At 46.6% G+C, this 12,431-nt stretch overlaps 1 protein-coding gene across 2 annotated transcripts in view; it reads left to right on the top strand.

Moving 5' to 3' along the window:
* Positions 1-1,742: 1,742 nt before the first annotated feature.
* Positions 1,743-12,431, top strand: part of Cul1 (cullin 1) — a 64,514-nt gene continuing 53,825 nt past the window's right edge. Inside the window, exon 1 of one of the 2 annotated variants that reach the window (XM_013126280.3) lies at positions 1,743-1,877. The gene's annotated coding sequence lies outside the window, so the exon portion shown is untranslated. Of the gene's footprint in view, positions 1,878-2,196; positions 2,347-12,431 lie in introns of those variants that run through there. The other variant, XM_005087501.4, reaches the window with a different exon arrangement.

Here is a 12,431-nt window from a genome sequence, read left to right as displayed (position 1 = left end):
TATTTAAAAAACAGCTGTTTAAACCTAAAACTTGAGCTTTTCCAACTATTTTATTGGTTCTTCTCCCCGAAGCTATATTTTAATCTTGTTGACTTTGGCCTGTTAAAGCCTTGTGAGACTGTTTTTGAACTTTGATTCTGGTGTCACTGTCTTTCCAAATGGCTCATCCTGAAAGACACCAGGTTTTGCTGACACAGAGATGAAGGGTGTTTTGAGAAGCAAAATTACTGTTACTTTTTTGGTACTGTTTGGTAGGGTTATCTGCTCAGAACAGATGCAATCTGGTTGAAAAGTGAATGTAGGCGAATGAACAACTCCAGCCACTGAAGATGATAGTGCTGAAGCAGGTAACAGAGACTTAAACACAAGGAGTGGAGACATCGAGAACTGGGCTCAGAGGGACTGAATACTTGCATGTAGGGCCAAATGGGCTGGAGGACACCTTCAAAGTTGATGCACACAACTCGTCTAGAGGCGGGAAATCACAGAAAAACAGACCACATGGAACGACGATTAGGGAACATGAAGAGGAGGTAAATGATCTTTGAACACGTGGAAATTCATTGTAAAATGAAAGCCAAAATATACAAAATGGGACAAACTTTTTTTTAACTCTCCATTCTTACCATGCATCTACAAAAAAAAAAGTTACTGAGTACATCTAAGTTTCTTTTGACTGAGTTATTGAGGTGCTGCCCAAGACTGTCAGGTCGGCTAAGGATTTCTGCCCCGAAAAGCGGTGCCTTCGAATCTGCAGTGTTCTAGTTTGCTGAAAACAGAAGTTACACACCAAATAACACCTTTTGCCCAGATGATGAACTAACTGAAAATTTTTTCCTCGCTCGTTCAGGGAATTAGACGGCAGATCTGAACCGGGATTTTAAAACGCCCACCTCCAATCAGGTGTGGGGTTAAAAATCTACTTTCTGCCTTTAATCCCAGCACTCGGGAGGCAGAGGCAGGTGGATCTCTGTGAGTTCGAGGCCAGCCTGGTCTACAGAGCTAGTTCCAGGACAGCCTCCAAAACAATACAGAGAAACCCTGTCTCGAAAAAACCAAAAAAACAAAACAAACAAAAAAAAAAGTGACACTGATCCATGCCATCCCAGGCCGGAATCGCTAAATTCCAAGTGCATCCAAAATTGAACCTTACGGAAATTAAAAGTTTAAAAGGATAAGCCCACTTTAGTTTGTAGGAAGTGTTAGAGAGGGAGACACACACAGACAGACAACACACACACATACACGCTTTTGGCAGGAGACAGACAGACAGACAGACAGACACAGACAGACAGACACACACACACACACACACACACACACACACGCTGGGCCTGCAGGTAGGAAGGGGGTCGGGGGGGAGAGAGAGAGGCGCGTTTCCCGCCTCCTCTGGAGTCTGCGCTGATGTTTTTTTTGGGGTGTGTGTGTGACACCGCCTCAGGTTCAACTCCAGGACCTCGAGACGACGACACCCGGGCTCCGGCGGGGCTGCGGTCGGTCGTTCCGCGTCGAGCTCCCGGGATATGCGCGCAGGAAGAAGGGGCCAGGGGGAGGCCGAAGCCCCCCCTTCTCCCACGGCCGCTTCCGGAAGTTTCCTCAGGGGCCGGAGCACCCCCAGCCTCTCCCCCCGACCCGCCCAGCCCCACCACGAGAAGTCCGAAGTGGCGGGAAGGAAGCCGCAGACTTGAGAGGGACGACCCGACGCGAGGGCGGCGGGAAAACCTGGCGGAGGATCCGGCGCGTCCGGCCGGTGCCCGGGGCTCGGCGTTCAGGAAAGCCCGGGTGGAGGCGGGTGGGTGTCATGGCCTAGCAGGGAGGCTCGGCCGCGCCGAGCGGGGCCTACGCCGCCGAGGAGGCGCTACCCGGGCCCGCGGGAGGTAGGTAGGCTTGGGATTTTAGGTTTTTTTTCTTGGCGCCCCCTCCCATGCCGCCGCCGGCCCGGCGATGGCGGCGACGGTTCCTCGGCTCTCCCTTCCCCCCCGCCCGCCCCGGACGCCGATGGCGGTGCGTTCCGGCCTTCCCTCCTCCCTCCCTCCCTCCTCCCTCCCCGCCCAACAGCTTTGCCCCGTGGTCGCCAGAGCCGGTGAAGCCGGGAGGGCGGGGAGCGGCGGCGGAGGGACGGCGAGAGGGCGGAGGTTGCGTGGTGCAGGCGGCGGCGGCGGCGGGAGGAGGAGGAGGAGGAGGGCCGGGCAGGCGGGCAGAGGAGGAGGAGGAGGAGCGGGCGCCGTGTCGCACGCAGCTCCAGGCGGGGCAGCCCGGGCGCTGAGGGACGCGGCCAGACCTCGGCGGGGCCCCGCGAGCACTACACGCCGTCGCCCGAGCGTCGGGGGGCGCCCGGAGATGCGGGTGAGTAGCGGCTCGGACCGCGGCGGTGGCCGGGGGAGGAGGCGGCGGCGGCGGCGGAGGGAGGCAGCGCAGGCCCGGGCCAGAGCCGCGGCGTCGCAGTAGTGACTCGGGCCGCGGCGGCCGAGCCCCCGGCTGCCCGGCCGGCTGCGAGGCCTGAGGCGCCGCGGCCGGGCGGAATGGCGGCCGGGGCCCGGGAAGAAGTCGTGGGCGTAGTAGGACGCCGAGGGCGGAGCGGAACGGAGCCGGCAGGGCCCGGTCCTGAGTCACCCCCTGGCCGGCCGGGCTCGGCCTGGGCCCCAGGACTCGGCGGGGGCCAGGCCCGGGGCTACGCACCGGGCACTGGGGGAGGAGGGGGAGCCGGACTCACGGCGCGCGGCCTGTGGCGCCGGCCTCCGCACCGCGCGCGCCTTCCCCTCCCTTCCCCTCGGCCCTGTGGGTTCCGTTTCGACCCGGGCGGCCCTGAAGCCGCCGCGGTGCTCGTGCTCTCGGTGTCTGTGTGTGTGAGGGGGGAGCCGGGGCTCGCATTGTTGCGACGGTGCGGGGTAGTGATTAGGATTGGGTAACCGGGGAGCCTCGGGCTCCGTCCTCTCCGGGAGCGTGGCCCCGGGCAGGCGCTCAGGGATGCGCTGTGCTTTTCTTTTTCCTTTTTTTAATATCTTCTTCTCCCCCCCCCGCCTCCTCCCCTAAAGCGCACGGAGCCCCGGGGCGTCCGCCAGCGCTGTGGAGTCGGCCTGGGCCCTGCGCGGCGGCGGCGGCGGCTGCGGCCTCGGCGCGCCCCCGGGCCCGGCGGGAGCGAGCGCTCTGACCCCCCCTCCCCTCCCCCCAAAGGTAACCGGGCGCCCGGGCCAGGCGGACCGAGTCCGGGGCGCTGGGGCGCGGGGGGTTTGTCCCGTGGCCCGGGGCTCGCGCTCCTCCTTAGTCTTAAACGCCCCGCGTGGTCCCGGACGCCCCCTCCCCACCCCCGTCCCCTGTGCGCTAAATGAGAGAGCCCGGTGCTCAACGCACGACTTAACTCCCCGAGCCTAATCTCCGAAGTTAGGGGAGCCAAAGAGGTCTGCCAAAAAGATCTCCTTCCCCCCACTCCTTCCTTCCGACGAGGTCACCGTTGGTGCTTGGAGTTAGTTCGAAGTCGTTGGCTGGTGGGGGGGGGGAAGCACGCATGCAGAAACGCCGTGGAGTTGTTCAAGTCTTTAGTCACTGAGTTGTGTGTACTTCCTTGGCTCTTTGCTGGAGTGTCATTAAAACAGCCGGAGGCTAACACTGGGATAAGTGGTCACGGTTTTAGAAAGGCAACTTTCCCGGGGTGACAGAAGAGGACCTAAGATTCCCCCCCCCCTTTTTTTTTAAAGTTTCTAGGACCTCAGCTTAACACAACTGAAGAAGCGAGTGCGGTTTAAGAAAATAAGGATATGGGGTTTTCCTTGGTTTGGAAAGGTTTCAAGGTGTTAGGTTTTACTTTTACTTAAAATTTATGTTTGTTGCTTCCCATAGTAAGTTGAGCACTTATGTCTCAATTTAAATTCTGAGTATGCAAACACAAGACTGACCTGTTTTATCTCTTGTTATGCCCATTTTTTTTTTTTGGAAGTTTTGGGGGAGCGCTTATTAAGTCCGGGAGGAAAGGCTGAATGAACTGCTTTGTAAAAATGTTAACCTTTTCCCTTTCCTCCCCTCATTATCATCAGCTGTAAAAAAAACTATTTTGCTAAAAAAAAAAAAAACCAACCAACTTTAGATATGCTAGGATGTTTTATCAGTTTGCAAACTGTCTTTCCTGAGCCTTGTGGTCAGGCCCTGGTAGGTGTGGCCCGATTTGCTAATGTGCCACATACATCTGGGCTGATTTGGCCAGGTGTCTTTAGACACAACGCAGACTCTGTTGTTCTAGGGAACTCCACCTTCTTACCCTATTTAATTTTGTCCACGAAAGCTTATTGCCCATACATTTTGACTATGAGAGCATTAACGACAAGGGAATAAGTACTTTGTATCCCTTAAATAACATAGAACATGATCTTGGTGGTACCTTGCATCAAGTTTTTGGACTAAGTTAATCCTAGGGTTTTACTACTGAGTACCCCGAATTTTAGTTGCAGAAAACATAGTCCTGTTGAGCTGGTTAAGAGTGGAAACTTTAACCGGGTGTTGGTGGCGCATGCATTTAATCCTAGCACTAGGGAGGCAGAGGCAGGCAGATCTCTGTGAGTTCAGGGCCAGCCTGGTCCACAGATCGAGTTCCAGGACAACCTCCAAAACAATACAGAGAAACCCTGTCTCGAAAAACAAAACAAAAAAGAGTACACACTTAATAATAACGTTGCATGCTTCTCTATAGTGGAATTTGTCATCTTTCTTGTGTCTCTCCCTCCACCCCCATAACTAGTTACTGTGTCCTTGTGGAAAACCAAACAGTGTGAAATAATTCTAGTTTAAGGGGTCACTACTTAGACTTTTGAGTTATTTATTTATTGATGGAAACTTGCTTTTATCTCTTTGCCTTTGAAGTAAAGCAGGTTAGTATTTAAGGCTGTTTCCTACTGGGATGAAGTGTCTTGTGAGATACTTCAGTATGGAAAGTGAAGTTAAAGGAACATGTTTTAAATCAAGCAGAATTACTTGGCCCCCAAAAGTTATGAATTACTTGCAGTTTGAACCCTCTGTAAGTTCCAAAGTATAGTCTTTCTACCCTTACCGATAAGATCATAGGATAAGTTGTTTTTGAGAATCAGTGGTTTCATTTTGAAATTATTTTTTAGATATTACTGAAGAGAAAGCTGTTAACCATCTATTTTAAGGGACAGCTCTACATTCATTTTCTTACTGTGTGTAAGCAGACATCCTTGCGTGTGCATGAACCACAGTACACATATGTAAGCACCATAGCACAGTAGTCTACGTAACTCTAGCTTGTGGGTCCCAGGGACAAACTCAGTCATTGAAGTCTTGGCAGGAAGCACCTAAGGTGGTCTTTAAAGTGATGCCATCTAGGTTTTCTTTAAGCTCCTAAAGTGTGCAGATTCCATGGGAATGTCATAACTTTTAAACAAAGCAGTGGACATTGGAGAACTACCTTATAAAACATAGCATACCATTGATGTTTGACCATCGGAATTCTAAAAAGCCCATGTTTGATAGTATTTAATGTTTCCCTTGGAACCTGAACAGAAGAAAGGTACTTCTGCTCTCCTGCTTCCACTCAGGCTCACCTTGATTGCATTCCATTGTGTTCTGTGTGAACTTCATGCCTTCCTTTCCTTATTACCCTTGTCAGCGGAGGCTTCTCCATCTCAGGAGAGCTGGCCCTGCTGTCCTGTCTAGAAGCTGGCCCTGGTCTTCATGATGTCCGTCTGTCTCTGAGTGCTTAACCTTCTGATGACACTTGGTGGTTTCTTCCACTAGACTGACCTTTACCCAGGGACAGGGAAGAACAAATCTGACGCTAGTACCTAGCACAATGCTCATGTCAACATTCATGTACATCCTTCCATTTCAAATCTTCCCAAAGCCTGTGAAATTTAAGTACTGACTTAACCCTCCTTGTAGAAAAAAAGAAGGGTCCTGGACTTCGTGTAGTTTCCATCAGAGCTAAGAAGGTATAAAGAAAGCCCCAGGTGGGAGGTTAGAGCAAGATGGTGGTCTTGGAGAGTAACTTTAACTTTTGTTGTTGTTTGTTTTCGTTTTTTTTTTTTTTTTTTTTTTTTGGTTTTTCTAGACAGGGTTTCTCTGTATTGTTTTGGAGGCTGTCCTGTAACTCTTTTAGCTCTGTAGCTCTGTAGACCAGGCTGGCCTTGAACTCACAGAGATCTGCCTGCCTCTGCCTCTCGAGTGTTGGGATTAAAGGTGTGTGCCACCAACACCCGGCCTAACTTTAACTTTTAACCAAGGATTCACCCTGAAAGTCTGATTTATATGAAATAGAAAGATTAGTAGAGACTAAAGTGAGAGCACTTTTAAGGATTGATGTCTGATCATCAACGGAATACATCATATATAACTTCTAGCAGGGGCAGGGGCAGGTGGGTCTTTGTGAGCTCAAGGCCAGCCTGGTCTACGAGTTGAGTTCCAGGACAGCCAGGGCTGACAGAGAAACTCTGACTCAAAAGAAAAAAAAAAGATAAAAGAGAAGGAAAAAGAAAACACTGGAGAGTACTGATAGTGTAGACATGAACAGTTGTGGAACTTTGGGGCTATTGTTAAATTGAGTGTGATGTTATGATTCGTTGACCTTCAAAAAAATTTAAAAACCAATTAATAAGCTAGCATTATTTTAAAGGCCTGTGTCAGAAAGTACTTTAGAAAACAGACTGCCAATTTTAAGTCTGTATAAAGCATGCACTGGTATAAGTAATTAAAGTTGTAAAATGGTGGTGATTTTAGGTGAAATTGTGTGCTTTTACAAATTTTTTAGAAAAAAAACTAGTAACCAAAAAAATAATTTCAAGTCTCAGTAGAGAAATTTCGTACCAGAAAATATAGACCTTAAAGAAGATGGTTCAGTTACTTTAGAATTGTAAAACTTCCTTATGATAAAACATTATAAACAGATAAATGGCAAATGACAAACTAAAAAATGTTTTTACAAGCAAATTTAATGTTTAGACTATCAAAGAGGGCTTGCAAACTAAAGGAAAAGAAAAATTTCTTCACATGGCAAAAAAGGGCAGACTAGAGAAGAAAACGTGAGAAATCTGGGATGTGTTACAATAAGCCACTTCTGTTGAGAAGCTGGGGACGCATGCCCACTCATTGCTAGAAAGAATCTAAGTAAATACAGTTTTAAAAGACTTTTCATGTATGGGGGTTTACTTGCATGTACACGTATGTACCATATGTGTGCCTGGTTCTCAGAGACCGGACCTGGTGACCACAGAGGCTAAAAGAGAGCATTGGGTCTCCTAAACCTGGAGTCACAAGCCACCATGTTGGTTTTGGAAACTGATCCTGAGTCCTCAGAAAATGCTCTTAACTGCTGAGCCATCTCTTTAGTCCCAAAGAAATACAATTTTTAAGAGCAAATTATGTAACAGAAGCTTTCAAAATGATGTATAATTTGAAATAGCTAGCCTGATTTTAAGTGCTAATGATATAAAAAGTGATAATAGTGATTTAACACCTTCTAACCCTGAGAAAGTTTCCCCATGCCGCTTTTGGCTGTCACGGAGCTTGCTTTGTAGACCAGGCTGGCCTAGAACTCACAGATCTCCCTGCCCCTGCCTCCAAGTGCTGGCTTAATGCCGCCTTATTGTGCACTCTTTTTTAGTTGGATTTATTGTGGATGACTATTTTAGCATTGTTTAGGTAAATATTTGCATTTCTGTAATACAGTATTGTGTATTGAAGTACAAAATTATTAGAAATTAATATTTAATGTATAGATAGAGTTTGTATTTTTGGAAGACACATGTTAATAGTGATTATCTTTAAGAAGTGGTTCATTTTAGTTTTTTGCCAGTTTTTATAGTGCACATGTATTTATAGATAGACAACTGAAAATACAATATATGAATTGGTTCTTTGCAAGCTTTTGGGGTCAGTGTGCTGGGGATGGAACCCAGGGAAGCCTCAAACTCTTTGTATGCTAGGCAAGTCCTCCACCACTGAGGTGCATTCCCAGCATAGTGAGATAATTTTCAAAAGGGTAAGTTGTAAGAAAATAGTAACATAAGAACCATGCCAAGGAAGATCATTCTGCTTCTTCAGTGCAGAAATGACTTGGTGTTTGAGTTACCTGCCCCTCCTTCCCATGTGCTATATAGGGTCAGATGTCTGATTTGGTGGCCTGACTTTGTCTTGTTCTCATTTTTTCCCTGTATCATTCTCCATATACTTTAGATCCCTTCCACTACACTGTCTCCATCTCATGAAGCTCGCTATGTTTTGATAATTTATTGTTTATTTAAAATAGCATTCTTAGTGGAGGTTTCCTTTCTTTTAAAAGTGTGTGTATGTGTACACAAGCATGTATACATACAGGCACCCTACCATACAGTTGTGGACGTCAGAGGACAAACTTGTGGCACTTGGTTCTTGTCTTGTACTGTGTGGGTGCTTGGGACACACTCAGGTCACCAGGCCTGGGGGCAGGTGCCTTTCCCTGCTGAGCCATCTGGGCAGGTGGATAACTGAACATCCCATCCTGTTTTGCTTAGTTCATAACTCCTAATAGGAGATAACATTTTAAGTTGAATATATAACCTTCATGTGTAGTAATAAAACTAAAAACTAAGAAAATAGTACTTGACACAGTTTATGCTTTAGAAAATGAAAAATTTCCAGATTATTAGGGAAATGATTTTGGGAATTAAGAGAAGATGGGCACACAGAAATGAGCATAAAATACATAGAAACTATCACCAGATTCAAGGGGAAATGCCTTTACTACATAGAACACACTAACTATACACACTAAAATAATTACCTGTGCCTGTTAGACTTCTTAAACTCACAATTTGGAGAAAAGGTGAGGATTTAGACCTTCCTTCCTGAGAGCTGGAAAGAGGCCTGCTCTGATGGGACTAGAAGGAAAGGTTTGCAATCCTGCATGAGCATGAGGTTGATAAGCCATGGAGCTTACAGGCTCCTAAGTCCCAAATGATTGAGTCCTAGGAATGGATGCAGGTGCCAGGCTTAACTTGAAAGTGTAAAAGTGGCTTAGGAGAGAGACCAAAGGAGAAGAGTACAGAGTAACGGACTCCTCCATCTTAAAGATTACGTCTTTAAATGCTTTGCTTATAGGTTAATGTTACAGAACATTGATATTCAGCACTAAGTTTGTGCCAATGACTTGCTGAATATGTGCTTTTTGACTTAACTGGCTGCTGATTCTCCTTCTTGCAAATGCTTTACACTGGAAGAAGTCCATCTTTGCTATCCTGGTCGAAACTAGACTTTGACACGTGTCACAGAAATGTGTGATGCTAGACATCAGATAGTTTACTGAAATTCAACTTAATGTGTCTTATTTGGTATGGTGATGAAAGACCATCTCAGAAATTCTATAGAGAGGGGTAGGTCCCTACTACTAAGGGACCCAAAAGATACGAAAGGAGGGAGGGTGTGGGATGTTGAAGACTCATAGTGGGTGGAGTGATTTTGCTTGTTGTGTTAGCTCTTCAGTGGCAGCTTTGTACATGTTTTGCATATAATTGACTTGGCCATTTGCACTGTTTGAAAAAGCTAAGGAGACATGGCTTTGTTGTAGTAGGTGTGGTCTTGGAGGAAGTGTTACTGGGAGTGGGCTTTGAGGTTTCAGAAGCCCACGCCAGGACCAGGCATGTGTGCACTCTGTCTCTGTCTCGCTGCTTGTGGGTCAGGATGTAGCTCTCGGCTACTCACTCACTTGTCTAGTACGGCTCCTGCCTGCCGCCATGCTCCCTGCCATGTAAGCAAGCCTCCAGCTAAAGGCTTCCTTGTGTAAGAGCTGCCTTGGTCATGGTGTCTCTTCACAGCAATAGAACAGTGACTAAAACAATACATGTGTGCCATGTATATAGGCCAGCAGAGGGTGCCAGGTCTTCTGGAGCTGGAGTTAACAACTGTTTGTAAGCCACCAAGTAGGTGCTGGGAACCAAGCTTGAGTCCTGGAAAATCAACAATTTCTCTTAACTGCTGAGCCATCTCTTCAACCCCATTTGTTTTGTTTTTAATGTTTGAGATCACTTTGGCTATTCTAAAGTTTTGATTTGTTTCTATCCTAATATTTATAATCAATAGACTCATTTCCACCTGTTAGCTTCCTTTTCAGAATTAAAAAAATTTTCCGCGTGTGTGCGTGCGCGCTTGCTCATGCACAAGGGCGCAGTGCACAGGAAAAGGTTAGAGGACAACTTTGAGGAGTTGGTTTTCTCTTTCCATTATATGGACTTGAAGATCAAGTTCAGATCATTGGACCTTCGTATGCTAGGACATCTCACCAGTCCGTAGTAATAAAATCTGTGGGAGGAAATCTGGATTTTGTAATTTCAGTGTTATCTTTTATTTTTAAAAAATGTATTTTTACCTGGAAACATGAATAATGGTTTTCAAACTATGCTGCTTGAAGATAATCTTGAAAGCCCTTGAGCAATACCCAAATAAGTGAAGCAAGTTATGTGACAGCAAAATTATGACACCATGGTAGTTTTGTTGTTGGGGCCTTGGGTAGGCAAATGACTACTGAGCTATATCTCCAGACCTCTTGAATATTTTTTTTTCCATTTTGACAAGAACTCTGGAAGTTGTCTGGGTTGGCCTTGATTTATCTCTGTAGCTTAGGTTGGCCTTGGATTTGGGAACACTTCCCTGGCCTCCTTAGTAGCTGGAATTATAGGTCTGTGTCATTAGTTCCAGACATCAGTGTTATTTTGTTTGTTTTTGAGGCTCCCTATACTAAACAAGTGCGGCAGTAAGGAGATTGTGTGGCACTGTGCAACACTAGTTACAGCTGGTGTAAGGATAGCCATAATGAACACCTGAATGAGAGTGGGCTTTATGCTTGTTTAAAACACAGGCAGCAGGGGTCTTTAGTTTGGGTTTTGGTGCTGGGGAATTGGATCTAGGGCCAGACTCCGTTATTGCAGAGGAGCTTCTAGTGTGTCTTCTGCTCTCAACACTCCTTGCAATGTCAGCTTCTGGAGAGCCCTGAGGTAGGAGGGTCATTTTACCCAAGAGGGTAGTTCAGCCCGGGTCCAGTTATGAAGACAAAAGCTGGAAACCCTACTTACCACTCTTATATTTTGACAGATGAAAGCAAGGTATGCAAACAGGGAAGATTTTGTAGTTGAAAAGAAAGCCGTTGATTAGGAGCAGGCGGTTCAAGAAAAATCCACAGCATGTACAAAATGCTGGAGGCTTAACTGTTTGAAAACCACCTTCTAGGGGGAAGTTGGTATTGCAGGATGAGAGAGGTCATCTCAAAAACAACCCAAAGTAGGTGGATGGCATCTGAGCAACACCTAACGTTGGCCTCCAGCTTGCACTACACACATGGGATGGATGGCTCTCACACATGTGGCGTGTCCACATGCCCAGAGTGGGGATTGGCAGCAGGGTGGGTGCTGCCAGGATCTTAACCCCACGTTTCTTTGTTTGGGGACAGTACAGTAGTAAATTGTCTTAAAACAACAACAACAACAAAATGTGAAACTCCAAGGTGAGTCTGGTGTGAAGATCTAAAACCTCTGCTACTCGGCAGGCCAATGCAGGAAGACCATGGGTCAGGTTAGCCCTGACAACCCACTGACCTGCCTCAAAGAGAATACTAGAAGTGTTAAGGATGTGTAACACAAATAATAAAACCAGAGACAGGTATTGGGGTTCCAGCTGAAGATCAGAAAGGCAAAGCAGCCAACCACTAGAGAGTTCTTACCTCTATCAAGGCTCAGACTAAAAAGAGACGATCCTGTTGACTGCAAACTGCAATACTCTCACCAAAACTCAGACTGCCCCTGAGTCTGCACTGCCTGCCTTATGTTCCTCTCTGGTACTGGGATCCCCTTTGTGTGAGCTCTGTTTCTCATTTAGACTGATTCACTCTCATGTAGCCCAAGGTGGCCTTGAACTCACAGAGATCCATCTGCCTCTATTTCCTGAGTGCTGGGATTAAAGGTGTGGCCACCACTGCTTGTCCTCTATGGCTAACCAGTGCCCTAGCTCTGCACTCTGATCTTCAGGCAAGCTTTATTAGGTTACAAACAAAATATCACTACTAGAATGCAGCCATGTGATACAGTGCTTGCCTAGTATTCATACCCCCCAAAAAACCACGAATAAACAAGCATTGAAATAAAAGAATTTCATATTTACTAAATTGATTTCCTGACCTATATAGTAATAATGGATTATAACTGTCAATTTGAACATGTATGCTATAGGTGGGTGATAATTATAGAATATAATTCCATTTCTCTTTAACAATAAAACACATAAAGATTACTAGTCTATATCATTTTTAAACTAGATTTTGACAGATAAGTCAATTGTATGTGACACCTTTGGAGCCTCGTGTACTTATATTTCTTGGCAAATTTTCAAGTTTTCTAAATGTTCATGGTATCCTCTTGTAATCATAGTAATCAAAGTAGGAAGGGTATAGAGGTTGGCTGAGC

This window comes from Mesocricetus auratus, unplaced genomic scaffold, assembly GCF_017639785.1.
Source record: "Mesocricetus auratus isolate SY011 unplaced genomic scaffold, BCM_Maur_2.0 Super-Scaffold_100694, whole genome shotgun sequence".
Lineage (NCBI taxonomy): Eukaryota > Metazoa > Chordata > Mammalia > Rodentia > Cricetidae > Mesocricetus > Mesocricetus auratus.
This window is presented reverse-complemented; position numbering and strand designations above follow the sequence as displayed.